Source organism: Sarcophilus harrisii, chromosome 2 (genome assembly GCF_902635505.1).
Source record: "Sarcophilus harrisii chromosome 2, mSarHar1.11, whole genome shotgun sequence".
NCBI lineage: Eukaryota > Metazoa > Chordata > Mammalia > Dasyuromorphia > Dasyuridae > Sarcophilus > Sarcophilus harrisii.
In genome coordinates, this window is record NC_045427.1 from 607,810,969 (window position 1) to 607,832,008 (window position 21,040).

Below are 21,040 nucleotides of genomic sequence, written 5' to 3' on the forward strand. Positions count from 1 at the left end.
TTCATCTAGATTTTGGTCTTGGCTATTCTATGCCCACTGCTCTCTCCCCTATTCCATGTTGCCTACAGAATTTCATTCAGATGGGGAAAGGAAAGATCATAGAACCTTGACTGGATACTGAAGTATAAAACTTATCATCTAAGAATGCGGAGTAGGAAAAGTGTCAAGGATCTTAGTGTCCTATTCTCTTAAATATGCTCCAGAGAAAAGAAATAATTTCCCCAAAGTCACATAGTGAGTTGATGGCAGTGGAAAGAACCCTGGATTTAGCATCTAAGGATATGAATATGAATCCCAGTTCTCCTACTTATTATCTTCATGGAGGGAGGTAGAATGGGGAATGGGGTGGGAATCCAAGCTTATCTAAATATTTTATCATCTACTCTACTTTGAAAAATAAACTTCATTCTGGAAGCCTAACTCAAGTTCTTTTTTAGCACCCAAACAAAGGAATCCCAGGATTCCCTACTCTCTCTAACTGTTGTTCAATCATTCTTTCTAAATCCCTCTTGTTTTTATCCTCATTAGGTGGCTATTACCACAGACAGCATAGGCTCTGACCTCTCTCTGCAAAAGTCAGTTTCATACAAGTATTGTATATCCTTGTGTTCGTATGTGAGTTATTTTGTCTTTTCTGTCTTGTCACTAACAATAATTCTTCCTCATCTTTTTTCCCACTTGCTCTAGGCTGACCCACCTAACAAGTCGCCAGTCTTGAGCATGTAACCATATCTTCCCCAAAGAAGAGTCATGAAGGAACAGAACGGCCCTCATAACTTTCTTTATAACATGTAAATATTATAAGACTTTATGCCCAATGATTTATCTCATCCAAAAACACCAGCAAAATACCTAATGCACACAAGGCTTCCTGCTGGGTTTCCAGGTTTCAAATAAAACAGGCCCTGCCCTAGAAGAGCTTATGTTATATGTACAGAGATGTGCAAATTAAAGATCATTTAAGCAGTAAGAATACTAACTGATAGAAGCAGGAAAGGTTTTGAATAGGAAGTAGCATGTGGACTAAGCAAGAGGTGAAGGTGATGAGGGAGATGTTCCTGAAAATAGGAACTATGTCTGCAAGGGTTGTCTTTGAAAGGTCGAGAGTCATCTTATCTTTCAGTTTAGAGAACAGCAGTAACCTTGAAGAAGACTGTTTTCATACAGTGGAGGAAGCAGCAGCCAAATTGCAAGGGGCTACAAAGTGAGTCGGGATCAAGGCTTTTTAAGTGTGGTAGGAGGCATAGGGAGGTTTATAAGCAGCAAAGAAGGAGCTAATATATAAGGAGAAATTGAAGATGAAAGAGAATTATTAGTCTGGTAAACTCTAGTCCAAGAGAATATGGAAGGGGATGGGGGTCAAGGGCACCTGTTAAAAAGTTGTTCTTGACAAAGAAAAAAGCTGCCTCTTCAGAAACTGGAGAAAAGCAGTAGGATGAGGTATGATATAGAGGAGCTTTGATGTGTGAAGTAGAAGAGAAAGGGGAGCTCATATAAGATTTTCTCATTAAAGCAAAAGGCAAAGTTCTCTTCTTAGTAGGAAGTGAAAGGGAAGGAAGGGATCTCTCTGTGAATGGAATGGTGTAGAAAACTTGAAGAGAGAAGAAAAGGTTTGGAGTAGTTATCATGAGGAGTCTGATAGTGGGTCAAGGAATAGATGGATTCCAATACAGTAGTGAAGGCTCACTGAAATTAGATAATAACTTTTTGTAGATTCAGTCAACACTTTTATGAATACCCACAGCAGGATTCAGTAACACTTAAGTAGATGTAGAGAGACAATCAATAGAATAATCCCAGATTAGAGTTAGAGTTTGGCAACTTGTGACAAAAGACAGAACAAGGAAGAAAGGGCAGAGGACAGAGTATAAATGAACTGATCAACAGGGAGCAAAGTGAGACCTCGGTGATTGTTTAGGTAAATCATAAGGGAATGATAGATTAGAAGCCATGGTCAAGACAAAGAATAAATTTAAAAGTAATGAGACAGAAAATGAAGGGAAAGCATTGAAAATTATGAGAGAGAAAATAATTGCAGAGTTCACTTCTTGGCCAGCCCTCCCAATCACTTCTGCCCTTGGTACATAACATACCTAAGCAACAAAATCTGTAGAGCATACAATGACTGATATTTGCAAGTGGCCAGCCAAATCAGAGATGCCTATGGGCCTTAGCCTCCGAGAAGGCTTCTGGGAAAAAGTGAGACCTGAATCAAGCCTATTAGGTCCTAATGGGCAGAGTTATAAAGTAATATATGCAATCTCCATGACTGATCATATAAGGCCCCATGGGCCTAGGCAGATGTGTATATCATAGGGAAAGTGGCTTGGAGAGAGATGTTAAGACTAGCAAACAAAGATTCTTCTCTTTTCCTAGCCTTCTTTCTAGTCCTTGGGATGCTGAGTTTTGAAATTGTTGCTTTTCCCATTACATTGTAAATTCCTTACAAGTCATTCTACAAATGACAAATGGTCAAAGTACATGAACAGATAATTTTCAGATGAAACAATTAAAACTATTTCTAGTTATAAGGGGGAAAATCCTCTAAAAAGAGATATCTCAGAATATATATCTCTAAAACCTTGCTTTGGGAAGAAGCAAGTAATGGGCTATGCTAATTGGGTTGGATTTGAATCCTGTCTTGACTTAAAAATAGCAATGGAGGAAGGAAAGTTGACTGAATTTGATAACCTGATGGAACCTTACCTTGAACTGGATTAGGAGATGGTGATATATAAATTAAACAAGCACTATACTGAATATAATCCAGAGTCTCATACAGTGCCTTAAACAATTTTTTGGGGGGGTGTTGTTTGTTGAATTCAAGAGGAATATGTTGGGAAGTAAATAATCTACTTTGGGGTATTCAGAAAAGGAAAGATCAAAAAAGCATTTTGCCAGCTATGAAACAAACAAATAAACCATCATTTCCAAAGTTTTGCAGTGATCTTTATAAAGCTTCTAATACCAAATTTCCACTTGTCTTCTGAGTGAAATATAATTGGGAAATAATTGTTCATATTTCACAAACATGGCAGAAGCTACAGCCCTGAACCTGGGTAAGCCAATTAGAGATGAAAAAACTGATTTAGAAAGGGGTGAATGATATCAGTCCTCATTAGCCAGGGCAAATAACATTTCAAGGCCAAGTTTTTGCAATGAGAACATCTTCAGTGTAGAGAAAGACGAATGATCTCAGAATAGTACCATATTAATAATATTATTAATATTAATAATAAAGTTCTGGCTAACTCCATTCTCCATCAACTGTTCTCCTTGGCTTCAATTCTACAAAACAACACGATCCTACATGAAGCATCTCCTGTCCCACCCTTTTCAGTTTCATTTTGCATTTTGTCTTCTCCCATTAGAATGTAAATTCTTTACAAGCCATTCTACAATTGACAGATAGTCAAAGGATATGAACAGACAATTTTCAGATGAAGAAATTAAAACCTTTTCTAGTTATATGAAAAGGTGCTCTAAAGCACTATTGATCAGAGAAATGCAAAGACAACTCTGAGGTACCATTACACACCTTTCAGATTGGCTAAGATCACAGGAAAAGATAGGGACAAATGTTGGGGGGAATGTGGGAAAACTGTGACACTAATACATTGTTGATGGAGTTGTAAATTGATTCAATCATTCTAGAGAACAATATGGAACTATGCCCAAAGGCCTATCTAAGTGTGCATATCCTTTGATCCAGCTGAGTCTCTTCTGGACATCATAAAAAAAAGGAAAGGACCCATATGTGCAAAAATGTTTGTGACAGCCCTTTTTATAGTGGCAAGGAACTGGAAACTGAGTGGATGCCCATCAATTGGAGAATGGCTGAATAAGTTATAGTATATAAATGTTATGGAATATTATTGTTCTATAAGAAATGATCAGCAGAATGATTTTGGAAAGGCTTGGAAAAATGTACATGAACTGATGCTAAGTGAAAATGAGTTTCTACTCTACTCTTTCTTTTTGCTACTCTACATAGCAAGAGAAAATTGTACACAGCAACAACGAAATTATAAGATGATCAATTCTTCTGGATTTGGCTCTTTTCAACAGCAAGGTGATTCAGGCTGATTTCAATAAACTTGTGATGAAGAAAGCCATGTGAACCCAGAGAGAGGTTCTGTGGGGACTGAGTGTGGATCATAACATAGTATTTTCACTTTTTTGTTGTTATTTGCTTGCATTTTGTTTTCTTTCTCGTGTTTTTTTTTCCTTTTTGATCAGAATTTTCTTGTACAGCACAACTGTGGAAATATGAATAGAAGAATTGTATATGTTTAACATATATCAGATTGCTTGCCATCTAGGAGAAGGGGGATGAGAAAGGGAGAAAGAAAAAGGGTTTGCATGGGTGAAAGTTGAAAACTATCTATGCATGTATTTTAAAAATAAAAAGCTTACAAAATAAAATAAAGAGAATGTAAATTCTTTGAGGGCAAAGACTATCTCTCTTTTTTTATTTGTATCTGTAGCCCTTAGCACAGTACCTGGCACTTACTTGGCATTTAATACATATGTATTGACTTTAATTCAATACATATGTATTAAATGATCAATTTTTTTCAACTTTCAAATAAAATGTGATCTCTTAAGTCCTTTTTAGCTCTAGAATCATGATTCTTGGACTTTGAGTTGAAATTAAAAGGAGCAAGCTAATCCACAGGAGAAACAGGTGTTAAAGTCAGGAATTTAAGGAATTTTCCCATTTACTATGAATTTCTTACCCATTTGATTATCACCTGATTTGTAATATTCACCTCTTTTCCTCCCTTTCAAACTCAAATCTTCTCCCTTTCCCAACCATACCATTTCTGTCAATGGTCCCAACATTCTCCTTGCCATGATGGACTTGAGATTTTAAAGCCCTCTTTCATTCCCCTATTTCTCTTTTATCTTCAACATCCATTTACTCACTGAGTGCCGTCAAATCCTTGTAGCCATGTCTTCCAGATTTGCTTCTTCTCTCCACTTCTATTGCCACCACTGGTGCTCAAAATAGGTTCCATACCTGTCTGATTTTTGGTCTCCAATTCTAATGAATGTCATGTATGCATATCAATTACAGAAGATAAGAGTTGGTCTTAGGAATACACATTTGATTTTGTTCAATCATTTCAGCTGCATCTCCCTTTTCATGACCCCATTTGAAGTTTTCTTGGCAAAGATACTGGAATGGTTTTCCATTCCCTTTTCCAGCTCATTTTACAGATGAGGACCTGAGTCAAAGTGACTTGACTAGAATACACAGCTATTAAGTGCCTGGTACCAGATGTGAACTCAAAAAAATAAATCTTCCTGATCCCAAGTCCAATGTTTATCCACTCCAGCACACAGCTGTCACATATCTGATTATTTCTTATATATAGAAGATCATAGATCCAGTGTTGATAAGTTCCTTCCTATGTGTGACTATAAGTTTATATATGCATTTGAGTTCATAGAAGAGAAAATCTATTGAAGTCAATAAATGTTTATTAAAGACTGGAATAATTGGGAAACCCACGATTAGCCTATCACTCACCATCTCCATTCTTATTAATATGCTATTCAATTGCTGATAAATTAATTTTCCTAAATATCAATTCTAATCATGCTTGCTTAAATCTTACAGTCCTGGTGTCCATTGAAGAAACTCCAAACTGTTCAGCCTGGCATACAAGTGTCATTCCAATGTAACTATCAAGATACCATTCAAACCTCTTTCCAATTAAAGACAGCATTAAATTCTTACATCTCTTGAGACTCTTGACACTCTAGTCTTGAGACTAAAGTGGCTTATAAGGAAAAGAATTAAGAAAAGTCCCTGGGAACAAATGCCTATTATTCACCCTGATGACAAAAAAAAAATTAGCTTTGAAAACAGAAGGGCTATAATAACTCAATAGTTACCAGGACCTGGTGAAAATCACGAGCTAAAACAATCTCTCACTCTAGTAAAGAAGCTGAATTTTTAAAGAAAGACAGATTGCTGGGGATAGTTTGTCTTCTCCTCACACTAACAAGATCCTTCAGGAAAAGATCTTCATAAACGTGGAAATATATGTAAAGAATTGCACATGTTTAACATTTATTGGATCATTTGCTGTCTAAGGGAGAGATGAGGGGAAGGGAGTGAGAAAAAATTTGGAACACAAGGGTTTGCAAGGATGAATATTGAAAACTATTCATATATTTTGGAAATTTAAAAAGTTTTAAAAAGAGAGACAAAGAAATGGGTAAAAACAAACAAAAAACCTACATGTAAAAAAAAATAAAATTACATAAAATTTTTTAAAAGATCTTTATACTATGATGTTCTTCCTCCTTTTTGTAATACTACTGACACCCTTCCTATACATTCCTCTCCCAAAAAGTCACCTCAAGTTCAAAATACTCACTAGGTATGCATCCAATCAAAATCATAATTCATAGACTCCCAGTGGGGGATCTTTCAGGATAGCCCTATCAAATTGATACAATTATATAATGTGATTCTTTGTTTGAAGATATTTAAGGGGTCTTTGCCCAAAGAGAATGGGCCTGAGCACAGATGCCTTTCTGAGACAACATAAGGAACTCCTTTGATTGGCTCCCAATGATGAGGACTGCTTCCAAAATGATGGTCTCCTGGGAATTTGAAGGTTAAACCTTGTCAGCAAAACTGACTGCACTCCATATAGAGTGAACTAATAGATGTGTTCATTCTTTCTTCAAGACTTCCTCCTTACCTTTCTTTTTGTATCTTTTTCCAAAGTGTAAGTATGGCAGAAATATCTCCAGGAACAATAGAGAGTAGAGAAGGAGAGGATTACTCATAGGAGAAATATGTGGAAGCTACATTTGGGCAGGGCATAGTTGTACAAACCTGTGATCCCTGCTACTGAGAAGACTGAGGTTACTGGATCCCTTGAGTTTAGGAGTTCTGAATTGCAGTAGGGCTAAAACTAATTGGTGTCCATAATAAGTCTGCCATCAGTATGGTGAGCCAGCATTTATATTTGTCCAAAACTTAATCTATTTAAACTTTTGAGTTCCAAATTGTATTCTCTGATATAGCTGAGATAGGGTGCAAACAAGAGTAAAGCTAAACAAAAATATGAGTTAATTAAAAATCTATAATATGAGTTAACTAAAGATCAACAATATAGTAAATATCCCAAGGCAATATATGATTAATTTGCCCACTGAAGGGTCCAGACAATAAGCATTCTAGGAATTCTGGGAGAAACAATGCTTAGCAGAATGGTTTTTGGAAGGTTTTGAAGGAAAAATGAATTTAGACTTGTACCTTAATTGACAAGGATTTGACTAGACCTGATAAAGGAATAGGAGGGACTAGGCTTAGCTAACAAAGAGAAAGGAGGAGGTAGCTCAAGGTATGTGTGACAGACAATGAGTAAACCATTTTCACTGGAACATTAGACTTACATAAAAGAATAGTTAAAAATAAGACTGTGATGTTCAATGGCTATCAGACCATAAAGACAATAGAGCCTTGATTAGGAAAGTAAGGAACTTTCTTAATAAGGAAATTTCTCCAGAGCAACAAAATTGGTGAAGCCATCCCAAGCTAGACCCTTAGGAGAATTTATGAATAAAAGTGTCATTTCACTCCTATGAGGTCTGTAGTTGTTAAGTTTCTTTCTTTTCTATTCAAGGTATTTGAGATGTTTGCCCATAAACTATATATATGAAAATACAACCCTCCCTTACCTTTCAGGTCTATCCTAAATCACCTCTTTCATGATGGTGTCTCTTTAAGATCATATTTGTCTTGTAAATCATATAAAATATAAATCTCTATTACAAATCTTGGGTTACTAAATGCATAGTTAGGAAAATTATCAAAATATTCATAGAAGAATTCAATAAATCCCTCCAAATTAAATTGACATATTTTGATACTCACTGATTTCAATGCACATAGGTGCCAAAGACTGGTAGAATACACAGAAGGCTTGTGCCCATACATTATGAAAAAATCTCTTTGAAAAGAGATGAACATAAAATAACACCACAAAGAAATGAAATTGATTATGTAATAAGAAATAGGAAATGACTAGTTATTGATTAATGTGTGTAGACCCTGAAACAGCTGCCTATGTACAATCAGATCACTGATTCAACAGATCAACGATCAAATTAATACAAAACTTGAAGCATAAAAATAAGAAAAAGCTACAGCTTATAATCAAAACACTTCCAATATGACAAATTTAAACAAGTTGTTGATGCCCTCAAATGTTGTATGGATGGCAGAAAACACACAGACACCAATTTCAATAGATCTACAGGAATTTTAACCAATGTAAAGCAATTATTACATCAAAGAAACCAAAAGAGTCTAATCAGCTAATACTTGACTTACTTACCAAGAGGAGATGTATCAGCCAAAAGCAGTGCAAGTTTACAATGCAAACCCATTTTGAAAATCTTGCAGAAAATGATCATGTAAGACTATAAGCAGTATCCCTTCATAGAACAAAGAAGCAGTGAAGGGTAAAATTAGTTTAAAGAAAACTTGGTAAAAGACCTAACTAATTAAATTTATTCTCAGAGCATTTAAGAATGTAACTGTAAGACAACAAACAAAAGATGGAAAAATGTGAATATATATGTATGTATTTTTGTGTATACATACATGACCTTTATATTTTTATATATTTATATATTTACATTAGCATAGAGGACAATGGATACATCATGATTAGATTTTAATCATCATCCGATATCAGATGGATTTAAAAAGGATACAGAAATGAAGACAGAGGGGGAAAGAGACAGAAAGAAAAAGAGGGGGGGGAGTTCTCAAAAGAAAAGAAGCTGGATATTAGACCAAGGATAGATAAGTGACACAAATGACTATAGTGCAAATGACACAATTGTGAGGGATAAATCCTCACAAAATCTGAAAAAAAGAAGATTCTCAGATGTGAATAAAACCAACAAAAAAGATAACCAAAAGAAAAAAAAGTGACCCAGAGATCATCAACAAATACCAGCTTCAATATAATTTTCCCATCTACACAAAAATTATAACATTAATGTGCACATTCATTAAGGACATTCTCTTGTTAAAATTTTTTTTCTATTTTTGAGTTCCAAATTGTATCTCTTCCTTCTTCCCTCTTCTTCTTCCCACTCCCTGAGATGGTAAACTATCACATATAGGTTGTACATGTGCAATCAGTGTTTTTCATTTTAGTCATTTTGTATAAAATGGAATAAAAAATAAAAGAAAGTGAAAAATAGCATTTTCTGCAAATTAAGACAACTCTAAGATACCACTACACACCTGTCAGATTTGCTAAGATGACAGGAAAAAATAATGATGATTGTTGGAGGGGATGCGGGAAAACTGGGACATTGATGCATTGTTGGTGGAGTTGTGAACAAATCCAACCATTCTGGAGAGTAGTTTGGAACTATGCTCAAAAAGTTATCAAACTGTGCATACCCTTTAATCCAGCAGTGTTACTACTGGACTTGTATCCCAAAGAGATTATAAAGAAGGGAAAGGGACCTGTATGTGCACGAATGTTTGTGGCAGCCCTTTTTGTAGTGGCTAGAAACTGGAAACTGAATGGATGCCCATCAGTTGGAGAATGGCTGAATAAATTGTGGTATATGAATATTATGGAATATTACTGTTCTGTAAGAAATAACCAACAGGATGATTTCAGAAAGGCCTGGAGAGACTTACACGAACTGATGCTGAGTGAAATGAGCAGGACCAGGAGATCATTATATACTTCAACAACAATACTATATGATGACCAGTTCTGATGGACCAAGCCATCCTCAGCAACGAGATCAACCAAATCATTTCCAATGGAGCAGTAATGAACTGAACCAACTACGCCCTGAGAAAGAACTCTGGGAGATGACTAAAAACCATTACATTGAATTCCCAATCCCTATATTCATGTCCACCTGCATTTTTGATTTCCTTCACAAGCTAATTGTACAATATTTCAGAGTCTGATTCTTTTTGTACAGCAAAATAACGGTTTAGTCATGTATACTTATTGTGTATCTAATTTATATTTCAATATATTTAACATCTACTGGTCATCCTGCCATCTGGGGGAGGGGGGCGGGTAAGAGGTGAAAAATTGGAACAAGAGGTTTGGCAATTGTTAATGCTGCAAAGTTACCCATGCATATAACCTGTAAATAAAAGGCTATTAAATAAAAAAAAAAAGAAAAGTAAAATAGCATTTTCAGTCTATATTCAAATCATATTGGTTCTTTCTTTGGAGACAGATAGTATGCTTCATCATTAGTCCTTTGGGATTGTCTTGGATTATTGTATTGCTGAGAATAACTGTCAATTACAGTTTTTCATCAAACAATATTGCTATTACTGTGTACAATGTTTACTATGCATCAGTTCATGCAAGTCTTTCTAGGTTTTTCTAAAATCATCCTGATCATTATTTCTTATAGCAAAGTAATATCCCATTATGATCATTTACCACAGCTTGTTTAGCCATTCCCCAATTGATGGGCATTCCTTCATTTTTCAATTCTTAGCCACTACTAAAAATAAAAAGATTTGCTATAAATATTTTTGTATAAATAAGTACTTTTCCCTTTTGGGATGTCTTTGGGATATAGAACTAGCTATGACATCACTGTATCTTAAGTTATGTACAGTTTTATAACTGTATTGCTCTGCAGAACGAGTGGAGCAGTTCAAAACTCTATCAGCCTTGCATTAGTGTCCCAGTTTTTGGACATTCTTAATGAGGGTATTAACAGAAAACTGAAAGGCTTAAGTAATAATATTCCACATTTTTTGCTGTCACTCAATTAACAAAGCTCTAGATCTAGATAATACAAGATCCCATTGTTTATTTTTGTTGACTGTTTCAAATTTCAGTTCAGAAAATTACCACTATAGAGATTTTATTCTAATCACCAGCCCTGAAGTCAGGAGGACCTGAGTTCAAATCTGGTCTTAGACACTTAACACTTCCTAGCTATGTGACCTTGGGCAAGTCCCTTAACTCCAATTGCCTCAGAAAAAAAAGATTTTATTCTAATAAGGTATCTTTCATGAACATATCAAAATTCTCAAAGATTCCTTGAAAGATAGAATAACATGCACAACTTTAGTCCTTGACATCTTGCTCAGATGCAACCAGGTAGAGTAATGAACAGTGTCAGTATATAGTAGCACCTATTTCACAGGATTTTTGTGAGAACCAGATGGAAATAATATATGCAAAATTATTTTTAAATCTTATAACACTACATAAATAGTAATAGTAATAATTAGTATCAAGAAAGGTATAAAACTTTGCGATATATATTTGTCAAGGTGTTGCCATTATCATGGGAGAGATACAATAAAAGACTGAATCAAAGAGGGATTACTTGTTCATCAGAGGTTCTTAATCTGGAATCCATGAATGGATTCAGGGAGTCTATGAACCTGAATTGGAGGAAATTACATTTATTTCAATATAATTGGTTTCTTTTGTAATCCTACGAGTTTTGTTTTAGGTGTTTAAATACATTATTGCAATAAGGGGTCCATAGGCTTCACTAGAATGCCAGAGGCCCATGACACAAAAAAGATTCAGAATTCCTGATGCAAATGATAGTCTTATAGAGACATTCCTGTTTTCAGATAGCATTGTTCTGGGTTACATCAAATGCCAGAGCATTGTTGAATATTCTAATCACTCAGGAGAGTCTGGTTTAACCAGGAAAGAAAGATGTTCATAGTCCAAATGATGACATGGAATAAAACAAATAACCTATGGATTTCACCCATTGATACACATAAAATTTTAGGTTTCTATATATGAAGATGGGAGAGACCAGTCCAAACTCCTCATTTTGCTGGTAAGAAAATTGAGGCTCATTCCCCATGAGTGACTTGGCCAAGGTCACTCTGGAAGTAAATGGCAGAAGTGAGATTTAGCTTGGTCAGTTATTCTCCCATTGAATTATAAATTCCTTTAAAATAGGCAATTTATTTGCCTCTCTTCATTATACCCAGTGCTTAGCACATTGCCAGCACCTCGTGAGCACTTAATTGCAATGCAAATGAAAAATAAGGTGGATTCAGAATTGAACAAGAAGAGGAAAATGACTGATAGATTTTGGGAAATTGCAGAGGTTCCATAATTATCCCAAACTTCTCTCTGAAACAAAAAATATTTAAAAGTGAGTATCTCATAAGGCAATGGAGAAGTCCATGGTAGGTATGAGGAGGCTGCAACACATGATAAATAATGTGCTATGAAGAAGAACCAGAGTAAAATATGTCATCAATAAAGTGTGTGAATGGAAGGGGGGGAGGAAAAGATAATCCAATCACTGTTAAGAAAGAGCAAAGGATAGCAGCTGGACAGCTCCTGGGCTCCTCTCCTATCCTCCCTATATCAAGAGAAAGTTGCAGAAACTTTCCAATGTATTTATTGGTGGACACCATGAAATCAACTTACAGAAGGTCACAGGAAACAATCACACAAGAAGAGCAGGCACAAATGGATGGATTGGAGTCTACATTATTGGAAGAAAAAATTCCACTGATCAGATCCCAGATCCATTTGAGTCTTATGAGGTAAATTATAAGTATACAATATTGTTCCATAACACCCTCCCTCTCCCGAATCAGTAGTCTACTGTTGCCTTTGCTTTTATCACTAGGCTGGTTGGCTCTTTCATCACTTGGCCAGATTTGGAGCCAAAAGGGAAGCAATATTTTGTAATGTAATACATTTTAGACTTGGGTCTAAATCCTGCCTCAGACTTAACTTGTTGGATCATGGACAAAGCCCTTAACTCACAAACTCAGTTTCCTAATCTTAAAAATGGGAATCATAATGTTCTACTACATATTCACATAATTGTTGGGAAGAAAACTCTTTGAAAGCTTTAAACATTCCAGACATAAGGACTGTTCTTAATAAACCTGGAAGACAGAGTCAGTATCTTTCATTTAATATGAGAGAAACCTAAGTCCAGGAATCTGTAGAGTCCTGCCCAAGATCCCATACTATTAAGTAGCAAAGTCAGGAATCAAATCCAGATATCTGACTCTAAATCCAACAATTTTTCCTACACCTTGCTGAGATTCAGGTACATCCCTTTGGTATAAGATCAGTTGGCCTTTTTTCATCTACTTGAACTCTGATATGAATTCCTGGATTCAATCTAGCACTTCTTTATGAAGACTTTGCTCCTTATTCTCTGCCCTTATATTTTTATCTGCCTCTGTCTTTCTTCTACCTCATTGTTTCCCTGTGTCTATCTGTCTCTGTCTTGATCTCTCTCTCTCTCTCTCTCTCTCTCTCTCTCTCTCTCTCTCTCTCTCTCTCTCTCTCTCTCTCTCTCTCTCTTTTTCTTTATCCCTTCCCATTATTAAAATGGGGATACAGTCCCTTCTTACTCCTCTATTCACTATTTATTTTCCACTCGTACTTCAAGATGTTCATTTTGCCAGAATGACTTCCCACCACCATCCCCAAGAAAGAATCTTTTCTTCCTCAAAACTCTCATAAGACTTTGAACTTGGGTAGACAGCAAAGACCTGAAAGGTAGAAGCCATATTTTCTTATCTGTTTTGGTGTTTATCATAGTGCCTACAATAAAATAAATAAATTTGGCAAATGAATTAATTGGTGAATTATTTGGGACTTCTCCTCAGATCTTGCAAACTGAATAAAATCATCATTCTTCCTGAATATGCTTTTTATAGATGCAAAATAAAATCTTCTGATATCAAAGCAAATACTCTTTCCATTATACCACACAAAAGTTTATTGGTTTATTGGTTTACTTGTTCTATTGGTTAACATCCAATATAATCTGTGAAGAGGAGTATACCTTCCCAAACCCATATTCATTCTTATGAGCACATCTTTACTAATACAGCTTCTTTATTTCCCTGAAATGTCCACTCCTCATTGTCCATGTCTACCCAAATCTTATAGTCTAGGACTTTTTCCTTTATGTCACACTTGGATAGATCTCCTCTGGAGAGAAGTCTCAGGAGTCCTCTCTGAGGCCCCTCTTTCATCCAGATCCATGTTCCCTGCAGCAGCCTAACTCGCCATTCCAAAAAGGACCAAGGTAGCACAATCTGGCTTCAGTAAAATTGTCCTTAAACCAAAGTCTTACCATAATACTTCCTTACTCAATAAATGTCTCTTTTCCCCATTGCCTCTTCTGGCTTTTAAAGCCCTTCACAATCTGACCTGTGCCTTTCTTTCTTGCCTCATTGTATATTACTTCCTTTCTCATCTCCAACAGATTAGCCAAATCGGCTTTCTTGCTGTTCCTCTCACACAGCACCTCATTTCTCATCTCCTTGCCTTTGCCTGGAATGCTCTCCCTCCTAATCTCTATATTGTAAAATCCCCAATACACTTCAGCTTCAAATCAAGTACCAACTCCTCCATGATCCCTTGATATGCCAGTTTCATCCCTGCCTCAGCATCTAACATTTGTTTTACATTTATTCTGAATATAATCACATATACTTTGGTATTGATTGGGTGATATAGAAGACACTTGCACAGGACCATACAGAATGGTATACTCACATCAAAGGATGTGAGTAAAGCAGAATTGCATTAGCTCAAATTAAATATAAATATGTTGTCTCCAATAATTTTCTTAAGGACAGAAACTATTTTATTATCATCATTATTTGCCTAATACCTAGAACAGGGCCTGGGTCTGAGAGGGGACTTAATAAATGCTGATGAATTGATTGATCAGAATGCTCAGATACTGCTGCATTCTCCTTATAGCCCAAACTGGCCAGCACATAATTATGGGGCAAGCACCTCTACCCCAACAGATCCCTGGAAGTATTGGCTCCAGTGCTCGTTCATCTTTTGCAAAGGATCAATGTACCCATCTCTGGTTTTTGATAGATTTATAGCAGTGAATGCTCTTCTTTTAATCACTTGGTCCTCCCAAAAGATTGGGAGGAGACAGAGAGGAATTTGAGACACCACTACCCAAGTAGAATAGCAGTGAGCTCATGCTAGAGTGATCTGTACTCATGTCTGCTCTGAATCACTGCACTGCTCACCGAGCCCTGCCTTTCATTGTCCTTTTAAAATCTGATATTTGATGTTAAACTGTAGTGAGTGATGGCATGAGCACTAAGGAAACTCACCAGAGGCCCTCCCCTCAGGCGTCTATGTATGAACCCTTAGCTCCTGCCCAAATCCTGGGAAGTAAAAGAAACTAAGAAGTCTGATCAATTAACAGAGGGGCAGGTGACTGTCCCTGTAATATGGGCTGCTGTTAAATGGCCCCTAATGCATCATATTCCCTCCTGGATTGGGAAATTTTTCTAATTTAATCAATTTTGCAAATCAGCTTGACATGCTTAATTGATCTTGTTCACATCTGATATTGTCTCTGTCACTCTCTAGAGCTGAACTACCCCCCTTTCCCTGACTCTCCTTTGCTGAGTTATTGGAAGGAAGGGAAGCAAGGCAAGTCATTAAAAACCAGAAGATTTCTCTTATGCTCAAAGCAAACAGGGAAGAACTGGAATTTTGCCTGGACTAAATTCAATTGAGTAAAGGGGGGTGGGGGGAGTAGAGGGTTACAATAAAACAGGGTAATCTGACCAATGAATGACCAAAATAATAATGAGCCAGGGCTGACTTGTCCCCCAGGAAACTCACCTTCAATTGTATCTCCTCTCAGAGACTGGGGAAAGCTGTTCCAAGAAAAGGGTGCTTGGAATAGTCCCAGGTGCCAGAGAATTAGAAGGCAAAGTCTGGGAAAATGTGCCCCTGACTTGGAACAAAGCACAACCTCTCCTTCCCATGGCAACATCCTGGGACAAAGCTCCTGCTGTCCCCTACTGCTTCCTAGTCATCAGAAGGGGAGTAGTCTTCACTATACGGCCATATCCACAACACAAATTCTAATATTCTGGGGGGAGAAAAGGACTGGGAATTTGAGGATCTCATGCCCATGAAAAGATTCTGGACAAGTCCCTTCTCCCTGAAAAACTGAGCCACAGTCTTTTTGTAAGTAAAATGAAAAAGGTCAGACTAGATCAGCGGTTCTTCAACTTTTTTGTGTCAATATTCAGAGTCTGATTCTTTTTGTACAGCAAAATAACGGTTTGGTCATGTATACTTATTGTGTATCTAATTTATATTTTAATATATTTAACATCTACAGGTCATCCTGCCATCTGGGGGAGGGGATGGGGGGGGGGTAAGAGGTGAAAAATTGGAACAAGAGGTTTGGCAATTGTTAATGCTGTAAAGTCACCCATACATATAACTTGTAAATAAAAGGCTATTAAATAAAAAAAATAAAAAATAAAAAAACTTTTTTTGTGTCACAAACTCCCTTTGTGGTCTTGTGAAGCCTTTTCAGAATAAGCTTTTAAATGAATGAAATTACAAATGAAAACAGTTACAGTTACAAAAGAAAACACTCATATCAGAATACAGTTACCAAAATGCTTTATAACCAAATAAGTTCAAGGACCCAGGTTAGAAACCTTTGAACTTGATCTACGAAGCCTTTTCCAAATCTAGTCTTATATTACACACACACACACACACACACACACACACACACACTCCACCTCCCTCCTTATAACAGTCCAATTGAACTTCAGTCTGGAGCCTGTGATCTTGCCTAAATCAATTTCACAGAGGAAACACATTAGTAGTGACAAGGAAAGAATCTTTATGAGTTGAATGTAATAGCCCACCCACCACCCCGAAGATTGCCTGAAAGCTTAACAGAGGAAAAGCTTTGAATTCGCCTTAAAAAAGGAGGGAGGAATGTCTGATCACAGTGACTAAGGACAAACCCAGATTGTCTCTCCTGTCCTGTCTCTTGTATGAAAAGGTCAGCACTAACATAGCCAAGTGGTTCCCCTGATAATTCACATAAGCCAGATTTTTCCTCTGCCTTCTCTCCAAAAGCCTTTTTGCTCACTGGTGGAGATGGGAAAACCATTTACGCGTCTCCTCACCATGCACCCACTTTCCATTTTGACTAAATGGTTGTTGACAGCCTTCCCATTACAGGCAAGATTTCTCTGCATGCTGACAAAGAGATGAAGGCCTGAAAAACAATTGGACTGAATCTGAATTGGCTGTGACTTTTGGGAAATGGAACTTTTGGGGTAGGTGAGGTTTCCCGTCTATATCCTCATCACATTCAGAGACTTGAATGACCTTCTTGCTCCTGATTTTCAGGGTTTACCAGAAATTAAATACTTTATGCCTTTTTGAGTTAGAGAAATTTTCTTCCTTCCTACTTTTCCTGGACAAAGAATCCAGGTCTCTTTGTCTCTCTCCTAGTGTGCAATTTTCTATGTCTGCATATTCATCTCCATTTCTATTTTGCCAATTTTCTACATATATAGAGAGTTTTCTTGGTGTAATTTGCAGAATCCCTTACTGAGGATGGTGACCAAAAGAACCTTCTCCAGTCCACTGCTGCCTTCATACTACTATCTTCTGGGTCATATGCTCCAGGGATCTCCTGAAATCACTGAGGATGAGATTGGACCATGAGTCTTCCCTATGCCCAGGGGTCTGAGCCTATACCTAGCCCCTTTTACTTCTCTAGTTTCTATTCCTCTCCCTTTTTTGTACAGTAATTCCAAGTTAAAGAGTTCACATAACACTGAGATTATGATCTTCAATCCCAAGATTCAATCAGTGAAGAAAAGGCAAACTTTCTGGGTACAAGGACTATTTCCCACATTTGTTTTTTGTCCCCAAGGTTTCAGCACAGTGCCTTCCCATACTCTATCTTGCAGTTCTATACATTTTAATTGACCATCCTCAATGATTAGAATGCCATACCTACTCATCTCTGCCTTCAGTTTTCTATAACTTCCTTCAGTCCCAACAAAAATTCCATTTTCTACAGGAAGCCTTTTCCACTCCTTCTTTAGTTAGCGCCTTCTTTCCTTTAATCATTATATATTTATCCTGACTATAGTTTGTCTCTTGGCTTGCTGGCTCTCTTATTAGAATATGAGTTCCTTGGGAGTTCCTTTTGCTTCTTTTTATATATCCAGCACTTAGGACCTGCCTGGCACAGAGCAGGTGCTTAATAAATGTTTATTGACTGAATGAAAGAATGACTAACTTAGTAGTTACTTAACAAATTATCCTTGAATGAAACATCCAGAATAAGCTGTCAAGTATCTAATGGGTTGTATTCCAATAAAAAAATATCATTAGTCATTTCAATGTGATTTAAATAGGAATGACCATACATTGTATAAGGAAGAAGGCCAGAAGAAAAAAAACTTGTACTTTAACCTTGTTAAATGGACCAAGTCACACCCTTAACCTGTAAAATTAAATTATTGCATTATAGTTTTTTTTTTTTAAAAAAAGAGTACTTGGGGCAACTAGATGGAACAGTGGATAGAGCACCAGCCCTGAAGTCAGGAGGATCTGAGTTCAAATGTGAACTCAGACACTAAACACTTCCTGGCTGTGTGACCCTGGGTAAATCACTTAATCCTAATTGCCTCAGCAAAAAGAAAAAAGAAAAAGAAAGAAAGAAAAAAGTACTTGACCTGGAATCAAAGCACTTGGATTCAGATAAAGAATCAAGGCCATGATGTTCCCTACATTTTGGAAAATCCTATGGATTTTCTGATCCAACCAGAATTACCTACTTGTCTTAGTTCTTGATTATTTGTGGACTTCAATGTCTCCTGAAACATAGATTTAACTTTCAAATTATATTTAATCTTTTCTCATCCCCTTCCCCTCATTTCCTTTGTCCTGAAGTGATTATTGTCCACCTCCCCTGCAAATCCCCTTATAATCAACCATCATGGGCCAGGGCTAACCAGATCAATCTGATACCTAAGATTTGATACCTAAGATTTATAAAATAAAACATTCAGAGAATATCTAACAGTTAATAGAAGATTTATTCAGCCCAGTGGAGAAAGGATAATCAACAAGGATATTCATTGAGGACACCATATTGATTCAGCTGAGTATGGTTTCTTAGTATTGTTCATGTTGTTTGTCCATGGTCAGAAGTCTCAGAGAAAGAGCTGGAGGTCTAATGACTTTTTATATTTAGGTGACCAGGAAGTCATGTCAATAACCTGAATTGTCCTATAATCCAATCAAGACTCAAAGATAGTTTCAGTCCCTTTTAAGGGAAAAAAAAAGTCTGACTTACATGGAACAAGGCTTAGAAAAAGTTAACTCAAGCAATATAACAGGATCCTTGAAAATACTATTGCTATATGATTAGAGCCTTTTTTCAGCATTGCCAAGATAGTTTGCTTATAGCTACAAAGGCAGGACTACCAACTATACTGATAGTCCCCTAGGAACTACTAGGAAGACTAAAGACTAAACCAATAATTGTTTCCTTTCACAAAAAAAAAAAAAAATAGACCCACCGAAAAGACCTTTCAAGAACTTAAAAGCTGTACATTCCTGGCTGATACAATACTGAAGGTCAATAGACCTTATTCCAGATACCATAGAGAGTCATCCAGATCTTTTCACTGGAAGAGCAGAAGACTAGACTTCTTAGGATACTCCAGACCAATACATCTAGTGAATGTAAATGGAGACTTATTCACATTTTATAGCAAGCTAGGTTTGGTGGAATCCTACCCAGAAGGCTAGGATAAATCATGGGCTATTTCTGACCTCAACAAAAATTCCTATTTAGTAGATGATATAAAGGGATTTTTCCATGAGTTCAAAAAAGATTTTTGATGCCCACCCTCCAGCCAAGCTACAATTTAGTAGCAGCCCCATTGAGGGGAAGGAATCATAATAGTATCACTAATCAGCACTATGGATACCTCTGTTATCATAGATTATTTGGGGAAGAGCTTGGTTATGGCTACTTAGAGTGAATTAACCCAGAAGAACATGATTACCTGCCCACTTATCTTGAAATAAGTGCCCAGAGTCCCATTTCTGGTCATGACCAACATTGAATATATCATTCATGTCATGTGTATTTTTCTTTCCAGGACCCGGTAAACAATTGACATTCTCCCCCCTATACTTCTTTGGTAGGAAGTAACATTAAACTTCTTCACTGACTTTCTCCCATCCCAATAGTATGATGCCATCTTTGTGGTGATCAAATTTTTAACCAAGATTGTCTACTTCTTCCTGCTTATAAAACTTCCCTTCATAGTTGACACTTCCATTTTCCCTAAAAGAAACTTAATTCAAGCTATTCAAGAAGCTTTTCAAGTTCTGTGGCCTTTTCTTTCTTCTCCCCTCTAAGGAAGACTCAAAATAATAGCACATTTCTGAGCCATGACTATTCATCTATAGTATCTCAATTTTTGGATATCTGTATCATGCAGTAACTATGGCAACAATCTAAGCCTCTCCTTGAAATTGTTTTCCTTTCTTCTGTTTTGAGCTTTCCCTTCCCTTTCTACAAGTGAAGGTACTACTACCCTCCTAGACACCCAATTTGAATACTGAAGCCATTTTTGATTCTTCCCTCTCCCTCACCTTCACATCTAATCAACTAACATATCTCGTCAACTCTACCTCTGTGACTTCTCTCTAATGTGTCTTCTCGTCATTTACCCAGAAACACCCTAGTTAAGAACTCAATGTCCTCTTTCGGGGCTATTATAACAACCTTTTAACTGGTCCCTTGCCTCTAATTTCTTTCCTTCCCCAACACACCATCTAGGCACCTCCCAAAATAATCTTCTGAAGGCTCAGGCCTGAAAATGTCACTCTCCTCAAAATTCTTTGTTAGTGCTCTAGACTCCAGGATGAATTACAAACTCCTCAGCCTGGCATATAAGGCCTTCCAGATTCTGTCTCCTAGCTACCTTTCTTCCTTATTTCAAATTATTTCATATATTTTCTATTTCAGTTGATTCCAGTAGTAATTCCCTAAATTCAACACCCCATCTCTTTCTCTCCTGTATTTGTACTTCTCATCTTTCTGTATTGGAATTTTTATCTTCATCAACTCAGGTTCTCCTACTTCCTATAGCCTTCCTTGATAGCCCAGTTGTTAATGTCCTCTTCCTTGTCAAGCTCCCTTATAT